This window comes from Camelus bactrianus, chromosome 33, assembly GCF_048773025.1.
Source record: "Camelus bactrianus isolate YW-2024 breed Bactrian camel chromosome 33, ASM4877302v1, whole genome shotgun sequence".
NCBI lineage: Eukaryota > Metazoa > Chordata > Mammalia > Artiodactyla > Camelidae > Camelus > Camelus bactrianus.
This window is the reverse complement of record NC_133571.1, coordinates 12,288,098-12,297,122: the sequence shown is the minus strand read 5'-3', so window position 1 is coordinate 12,297,122 and position 9,025 is coordinate 12,288,098. Positions and strand designations below refer to the sequence as shown.

Sequence of the window (9,025 nt, the reverse complement as noted above, 5' to 3'; positions counted from 1 at the left end):
GTATGAGAATTGAGGACAAGCTGGCCTTGCTGTTGCCTTGATCTTAGGAGAGGGGCGCTGTTCCTGGAAGGGAAGGGGCCCCTTGGGCACCCCGCGATCTGGCTGGAGCGCCCGCGCCCTCTCCGGTGCCCGCCCTCACCAGGACCCCGCCTCCCCCCTGCTTCCCCCCCCGCCCCGCCCCGCGTCTGTCCGCCTGCTGCAGGGCGTGCGTGCGTGCGCACTCGCGAGCGTCCCCGGGGCGTGGCCTACGGGCTGCCGCGGGCGGCCAGATCGCACCATCTGCCTGAGCGGAAGTGGAGCGCAGGTGTCGGGTTTGGGGCGCAGGTAATTGCTGACGGCTGAGCCTTCCCTCCCCGCATGTGGTCCCGGAGTGAAGCAAGTCCCGGGGCGGGCGGCGTCAGCCCGCAAGGCCCGCCACCTGGCCCGCTCTCCGCGCCTTTCCAGCGCCTTCAGTTGGTTCCCTCACGTGAGCCTCAGAACAGCTGAGCCAGGGAGGTCAGGACCTTGTCGGATTTGTTCTATCAGCGTGGAAATCGAGAACCAGAGGTTAAATCGCCGGTCCAGGGTCCCAGAGCCAGTCAATATGGGCCTCAAGCAGCCCTCGGGGTCATCGGCCTCTTAATTCCATTTTCCTCGCGTGACCCGCGGCGCCTTGCAGTTAAGCAAACATTTATGGAGGCCTTATCTGGGTCAGGCGCCGAGCTAGGTGCGGGGGTCCAGACCTGAGCTCTGCCTCTGTTCTTGTGAGGGTGCAGTTTTAACCATAATGTTTGGCCGCGAGGTTCCCAGTCATATCCCATTACCCTGTGTCAGACACCGAGGTACCTGAGGTATTTTTCTGGAGCACAGATCTGATTGGGTCACACACCTGGTGATTCCCCGAGCCAAACTCCTTGGTTTGCTGGACAAGGCCTTTCTGAATCTGGCTTCAGTCCACCTTTGTGGAGTCATTTCTTCCTGTTCCTTCCTGGACCCCTGTGTCTAGCTGCACGCACTGTTCTGCAGCTGTGCCCCGGACCTCAGTGCCCCTTTCCAGCCAGGAACCTGGCTTGTGTAAACTTGTGAGTTCCAACATATCTCAAATGTGACCTCCCTGCAGCTTTTTTTTTGATTTCTCCACCTCTTCCTTATTCTTTCCCATAAATAAATGATTCCCTTCCGTGTGCTTAATGCACTTTGCATTGGCCTTTGTGATGACATGAGGCTACGCGGTACACAGTTCCAGTGTGGCCCCCCCATCCCTTCCCTGCTGGATCGTGGGCTCCTGAAGTTCTGGGTCTGGGTCTTACTATGACTACCCCGCACCAGCCTGCCCCCCCTGGTGCCTGGTCCACAGGAGATGCTCAGGGACGCAAGGGAGACGGTGTATGTGAAATTGTTTTGTAAAGTCCCACACAATGCTAATCCTGCTGCTGCTAAAACTGAAAGGTGTTTAAAAATCCTGTGAAATGACGATCATCTCAACAACCCTCAAATTTTCAGTTCGTTATCAATCTAAGATTCCAGTAGTAACAATAGCTTAACATATATTGACCTTTTTGTGTGTGTTAGCTATTATTATTATTGCAGTAGGAATATAGACACATGTATATACATCTTTCCATTTCTCCACATTAATTAAGTGATCATTAGGACAATATTGAAATAATGTCACAAATCTTCAAGTGTACTTCAAGAAATTCTCAACACAATGTTCCCTCTCTCCCCTCAAGTGCCTCTGTGACCTCTGGCTTGCAAGGGCCTCAGTGGATGGAGTCATGGTTGTCAGATTTCCCCACTAGGTCGGGAGTTAACCTCTGGCCTAGCAAGATATTCCACACTCTGTGAATTTGTCTGTTTTTTCTAGGAGCGAAAAAAGCAGGCCTTTCTCCTTGCTTTTTGAGGCCATTGGGCAGTGAACCTACCCGAGCTTGCCCAGAGATGGGCAGCCTCTTCATGGAGTGGGACACGTGCAGATGTCTTAAAAAGGAACACGCATCTCTGAGTCTGTCATCAAACTTTTTATTTCAAGTCTGTACGACACGAGGATTGTTGGATTTCTGTCCTTTTGGTATTTATGGAGGGCACAAAAAAGAACTACTCTGAGTAAATAAACAGAGAAGATTAAAGGCCTTCCTCTGTGGGGGGCACCATTCATGAGGCAGCAAGCCAGGAGAGTTGTGATGGGATTTTGTGCTGCTGATGCAGCACTGAATTGGAACTACATTTCATTTGAGTCGTTTCAGGAAGTTTGGGCTCCTCAGCTTCTGTGTCTTCGCATCCGGGGGCTCTGATCTGAGTCCATGTATATGTGCTGGGAGTGTCCCTGCAGGTACACCGGTGAGTGTGGGTGTGCATTTTTCCCTGTAAATGTGGGTCTAAGGTGAGTGTGTGTGCCATCTGTGCACATGGGTGTGTATAGAGAATGTGCATTGGGGTGAACATGGATCTTTCTAGGGGCCCATCTTATATATTGTGTATGAATGTGCATTTGTATGGAGGGGTCTATTTCTGGGTGTGAAAATGGGGCAAGATGTAAAATAGGGGTGTATTTGATGTGAACAGATGTCTGAGTTTGTGAGCATGAGTCTGCGTTCACAGTGGAGCGTGGAAGCGCATTTCTCAGCACGTGCCTTTGCCTGAGTGTGTGGGTGAGAGAGGGTCGCGGGTGGGCGTCCACACATATGCATTCATAAACGTGCAAGCTCTGCAGACAGGTCCCTGCAGACTCCGTGTGCCCAGCTCCCGTGGCTCCTCCTGGCTTGGTTGCTGCCTCTGGTCCCTGGTGGTTCTGCCTTGCTGGTCCGCAGAGAGATCAACACCCTTCAAACCAGCTGCCTCGTTGGCTGCCGCTCACTCTATTGGCCTCGCGATGCCTGCCGTTGCCATGGAAACCAAAGTAGGTCTGTTTCTGTCTGCCACCGGGTCCCTGGGCTAGGGCAGCTGTGGGCCAAAGCCACCGTGGTGAGGGCTGGCCGGGGGGTGGGGGGAACGAAGAGGGGCCTGGGGGCCCTCTGAGCCTGCTTCTCCTCACATCCTCCGGGAGCCTCTTTTCTGCCTCCAAACTCAAGGGCAGGTCCCTGCCGTCAGACAACTGGGATCAAAACAGCCCTGTTAGACAAGGGCCTGAGCAGCTGACTTTCACATACACACAAAATTCCTTCCTAAAAAAAAAAATTTCAAGACGTATGTGAATTCCACACTACTGTGCATTATTAATTCAGTGCCTAAAATAAAGTGGCTTTTAGGAGAGAGCTGGTGCTATCTGATAGGAGAACTCAGTACATGCTTTTGTGACCTGGTTTTATAATAGACATCTGCTCAGAGTTCACTGCATTGGAAGAACTTGAACATAACAGTGTTAAGCATTGAAGAGATCACAGATCCTGTTTAGTTTTGAAAAAGTGAGCAGCAAGCACAAACCCAGCTGTGTAAGCAAAGGGCAATACATTATTAGGGAGACACATAAAAGTGGCCCAACCATAAAGCAAAGCTGGGATGATTAATACAAGAGTTAGGATGGTGGTTAACGGGGAGGGTCATGGGGAGGGCAGGGCTGGGGAAATGGGGGTTTTTAAGGCGCTAATAACATTTTATGTCTTAACCTGGGTGGTGGAGACTCAGATGGGTGATCGTTACTCTTTTCACAGCACGTAAATATTTATACTCTTCTGTTTGTGTGATATGACATGGTAATCACAAGTCACCCATCCTGAGCTCATGGCCCCTGGCTTGATTTGCACAGGCGGCAAGAGGTGGCATGGGGTCAGGGAAAGAGGACAGGGTGGGGACCACGCTTTTATGGATTCTGCTGCCGCCAGCACTGATCGTCAGCTTGTGACCTCGAGGAAGCCCCTCAGCCTCTCCCAGCTGCAGTTTTCCTCATCTGTAACATGATGAGCACATTACACTTGTTCAAATGAAAATTAGTTTTGAGCTTTCTTTGTGCTGGGCACTGTGTTAGGAAACAGAGTCATGTAGAGATGTCCCTGCAGCACACGGTGAGTGAGGTGAGCACGGAAGGGGCACGGTGATGGGGGTGGCTCTGGCAGGGCGGAGCTGGGAGAGGGATGGCAGTGGAGAAGGCGAATTTTGAATTGGGTCTTAAATGTGCGGTCTGATTGGAAGTGGCTGTGACAGGGAAGGAGGAAGTGAGGAAGAGGAGGCTCAGGGCTGTCAGGAGGGAGAGGTGCTTGAAGAAGAGCTCAGACCTAGCAGCTGGAGTGCGAGGACAAGGGCGGCGATGGCATGACATTTGGGAGATTCCTCTGAAGTTACAATGAGAGCCTGCCCTTACTGGGCTGGAGCAGAAGACAGCTGGCCTGGCAGGGGCGGGGGGTGGGGAGGGAAGGTAGCAGGTGCTCTTGCCCGTCTTCCTGTCCTGGGTGCAGGTGACCACTTGGTTCCTAGGACCCTGATACTCAAGACTCTGGGCCCCTTGAGACAATCTGGGTGCCCTCACCCCCCTGGCCTCTGCATTGGCCAAGAAAAGACCCCTTCTTCAGATGAAAACCTTTGACCCCTGGGGCATATGGGGACCCCCACCATGCCACACACATGCAGACAAGCCCCATGGGTGGCAGCAACATTCTCTGGAAAGTTCCTGGGGCTAGGACAACACTGACCAGGATGTCTTGGATGGCCTTCAGGTTGGCCTCACCCTGCCCTGCCCCAGCCCCCACACCGGCCTGATCCCTGTAACTCTGAGCACATGGTAATAAGGGAGCCAGAGAAACTGGGTCCACATCCTGGCTCCATCTCTTCAGAGGTGGGGCAAGTCTCCAGCCTTCTCTGACGGGAGTGAGGTGTCCTTGTCTCCAAAGTGAGAGGTGGACCAGTAGTCACACAGGAACTTTACATGTAGAACAGTTTTCACCTTCCGGGGGAGTGACTTGCTCATCTCTGACCCTCACCTGCTGGGCGCTTTTCTCAGAAAATCGTGTGGTTTTGTCTTGGTGGAGATGGTGTCTTTCACTGCGGAAGTGAGTAGTGTTTTTACTGTTGTAAGAGTGTAGTGTCAGGACTCCAGAACGTCTTTTCCCTCGGGGATACCTGGATGATGACTTATTGGAGAGCCCCCCGGGGAAGCAGGGTCACCTGTGTTTGATTGTTCTTGGTGCACCGGACCTGGTGGGCAGGTGAACTTTGCAAGCAAGCCAGGAAGTGCAGGTCGCCGGAGGTGGGGGTCGGGAAAACCAAATGAGAGGGAAGTTTCCCCAGACTGTTTGATGCTCAGAATCCAGCGTTGGAGATGGAAGGTCCCCAGTCAGGGACCGCTCACCTCAGGCAAGGTGGTGTCCAGCTCAAGGACCACGACGATTCCAGGGGAGGGGGTCTGATGCCTATCCTTCATGCATCTGCGGAACACATGGCAGGTGCTCAGTATTTATTGAACAAGTGCCTTTGGGGCATATGCAGTCCTGTTGATATTCTTGAGTTTGATGATTCGTGAAGATCTTAGGAGGTGGCGTCAGAGGTCCACCATCACTACTCTTAGTGGCAGAAGGCATGGGTTTTGGAAATAATTAACGGTCTGAATCCTGACTCTTGTATTTACCAGCTGTGTGACCTTGGGCCTCTCCCATCCTCAGTTTCTTCATCTCCAGGCTGGGTGCTCTTCCTACGTACAGCACGTAGGAAGCAGATAGAGGGCCCAGCGCTGTGCCAGGCACATAGCAAATGCCAGTTACTGCTCAGACCACAACAGATGGCGGCGTGGTCAGTGAGGTCACTGGGGTGGGAGGTGTGCCGAGTGGGGTGGAAGTGGTGGATGGAGGAGTCTGGTGGGAGAGGTGGTGGATACACAGCGAGGCTGGTTTGTAAGTCAGGCGGAGGGCAGCAGGGGGTCATCAGGTTAGTGAGGTGTGGAGCTGGGAGTGAGAAAGATGAGCTTCAGTGAAGAGGAGGGGCGTGCTTAGCATCCGGCAGGATGTTCACCTGACGCACTCATCCTTCCATCCACGTACTCCCCCAGCAGAGGTGTGCTAAGCACCCGCAGTGCACTGAGCATGATTCCAGGCACCGGGGACGCAGCCAGGGGTTCACTCTGGTGACATCCTGTGGAGTGCTTTTATCATTCAACACGTGCTCAGAGCACTTGTCCATTGCATGGTTTTGTGTTTCTCTGCCCCATGTGTTCTAATAAAAGTCTTTCTCAGAGTGTTCTAACCTCACCTGGGCAGAATATGAAGAAAAGGGAAAACCTATCCACATTTAGATCAGGGGAGATGGGGGTGTGGGGACAGGTCATGTCGTGGGACTAGGGAAAGTGGTAGAGCAGGGCGGCTCCAGCCCTGCTGCAAGGCCGGGAACGGGGGCACTTCCCAGCTGGATGCTGTTGGGAGATTCAGGGCAGGACTTCAACCGAGCAGCAGATCCCCTTCCTGCCTGCTTCTGCTCCTCCATCCACCTGGGACCCTGCATCTCATGGCCAGCATGGCTGTGGCCTGCTGACTCCAGATTTTACCCAGTTCTTGACCATCAGGCTCTGGTCCCTGAGCCTTCTCCCTAAACCTTCCTTGCCCTGAAAAGAGCAGGAGCGTCAGGACCAGAGAGAACCACACACAGCCTCTTGGAAATAGCCCCTTTCCCAAGGGTCAAGATTAATCAAGGCCTGTAGAGTTGGCATCATGATATGGTCCGGTGTGGTGTTCTGGTCATTTTACTGGCTCCTGTCTGCAAGGATACCTCACTGGGCGGCTTAGGAGATCCCCCCACGGTATGGCACACCCACAGGGCAATGTCAGTTATTCTGAGAGCAATACCCTGTCTGGGAATGCTGTATCAGTCGAGGTTCTCCAGAGAAGCAGGCCAATAGGATATGGAGCTCTGGCTGATTATCACACGTATTGGCTCATGTAGTTGCAGACGCCAAGATGTCCTGTGATCTGCAGTAAGCAACCTGGAGAGCCAGGAGGGCCAGTGGTGCAACTGAGTTCAGGTTAGAAGGGGAGAGAACTAGGGAGCCGATGGTGTAACTCCTGGTCTGAGTCCGAAGGCCCCAGAACTAGGAGCAGGGATGGAGGTCCCAGCTCAAGCAGAGAGCAAATATGCCCTTCCTCTGCCTATTTGTTCTGTTCAGGCCCTCAACAGACTGGTTGAAGCTCACCCATATTGGTGGGGTAATCTTCTTCACTTAGTCTAGCGATTCAGATGCTAATCTCTTCCAGAGGCAGCCGCACAGACGCACCCAAAAACGATGGTTTGCCAGCCGGCATCCCTTGGCCCAGTCAGGTTGACACAAAATGAACCATCACACACGTGCAGCCCCACTTCCAGCCCGGCTGACAGCCTAGCTGCTTCTTAGAACTCATTTTATTCATTCATTCACATTTGGGCCTTTGCTCCAGTACCTTCCTTTGTTCTCAGCCTAGCTGAGTCCTACCCACAGGAACACGGGGTCAGGAAGAACACAGCTCCTGGAGCTGATGAATCCAAGTGTAAATCTCCGCTCTGCCCTTTTCTGTATGAGCTTGGGCGAGTCATGCAAGCTCTGGCCTCTGCTTCCTCCTAGGCGAGAGGAATCTTCCAGGCGGATGTGAGGATCGTAGGTGATGTGGGTAGTGCCCCTGGTACCTGGCAAAGTACTCAGCAGATGGCTGGATTCAGTGGCTTTGTTTTCTTTTTGGAAAAAGACAGTGTGTGCAGACCTTATTTTAAATGTAGCTACTAAAAAGTCCACCTCCTCCATGAAGTCTCCCGGGCCACCAGAGCCCCCTCCGCCGTGCTTCCCAGCCCTGTGCTGCTCCTCGGCCCCAGGCCCTTGATCATGCCATCCCCGAGGCCTGGGATGTATATGTGCGCTTGGCAGAGGAGGGGTGTCTGTCTCCCTTACTCCCGGTCGTGGAGTACAAACAGTACATGGAGAGTATTTGCTGATCTGTGGATGGTGGGCAGGAGCTGCCTGGGGGAGAATGAGATCCGAGGGCTGGTCTCCTGGCCTTGGCAGCTGCAGGGTAGGGGAGGGGGAAGAGCCTGCAGCCATCTTTCTGACTTGCCCCTCATCTCCATTTAGGGGCCCCCACCCCCTTCTCCCTGAACTTGTTTCTCGTTGGCTCAACCCTGTCTCGCTAACGAGCTGAGCCAGCCGCTTGGCACCCGCCTCTCTGATGTGCTGACTCAGTCCTGTGGCTCCCGCTTCCTCTGCCCTTGTTGGAAACGCCAAGTTAATTGCTCTCCAGCTTCAGGCTGCACTGGTAGGGATGTGGCCCCCCTTTCTTTTCCCTTTCCACAAACCCTGGGAGGGGGACAGGCCAGCAGTCTCCAGCCCTGGGCCTGCCCTCTATGGACAGGGCAGTCAGGGGAGTGGGGGCACATGAGCAGAGAGGGGACCGGGCTATCGCTGTCCCTTAGGGGGAAATGAGGGGGGGAGTGTTTGGCACTCTTGGAGTCTGGCCTCTGTACTTCCTGGCCCTTGGGATCTGGGAGATGCCAGCTGCTGTCAGGGTGGCCCTGGCTGGGAGAGGGGGAGGGGGGCTGTGAGCCTCTCGGATCTGTATCAGAGCTGAGGGCCAGGAGAGGTGCTGGGAGGGAGAGGCCTCAAACAGCTAGGAAGGAAGGAATAGAGGGAGGGAAGAAAGAAGGAAGGAAGGAGGAAAGGAATGAAATGGGGGAAGAGAAGGAAGGAAGGGAGGGAGGGGGCCAGTGGGAACTCTCACAGAGAAGCTCTCATGTCATCCTCACAAAGGGGACTGCAGATGCCCTGTCCAGGGTGAGGATGACAATATTTAAGGACAGTCTGGCACCAGCCCTTACTAACCAGGATGGATGTGGGGCCAGGGGCTGGGCTGGGTCGAGGCCCATAAGCTGTGCCTGAAATTAACCCTTTGATTGCTGGGCCCTGGGGAGGTGGGCAGGGAAGAGCAGGGTGTTGTTAAATGTTCACCACCCAAGTGAAGTGTTGCAGTATTTTCACAGCACAAGCTCCACAGTGGCTTGGCTCCTGGTCTGTTTGCTCCCTGACCTGTCCCTGGGGCACAGCAGGAGCTCCAGCCTTTGTTGGGTGAGTTCAGGTGGAGGGTGAACGTCAGCCTAGAGCTGCCTGGTG

General features: G+C 53.9%; 1 long non-coding RNA gene across 3 annotated transcripts in view; it reads left to right on the top strand.

Annotated features, from left to right (window-relative positions):
* The first annotated feature begins 213 nt into the window (after positions 1-213).
* The window catches only part of LOC123616444 (uncharacterized), a 52,554-nt gene continuing 43,742 nt past the window's right edge, over positions 214-9,025 (top strand). The window contains exons 1-4 of one of the 3 annotated variants that reach the window (XR_012503760.1): positions 214-324; positions 1,847-2,319; positions 2,693-2,878; positions 3,725-8,239. This is a non-coding gene — a long non-coding RNA (uncharacterized LOC123616444). Of the gene's footprint in view, positions 325-1,846; positions 2,320-2,692; positions 2,883-3,724; positions 8,240-9,025 lie in introns of those variants that run through there. The other 2 variants (XR_006724443.2, XR_006724444.2) reach the window with 2 other exon arrangements.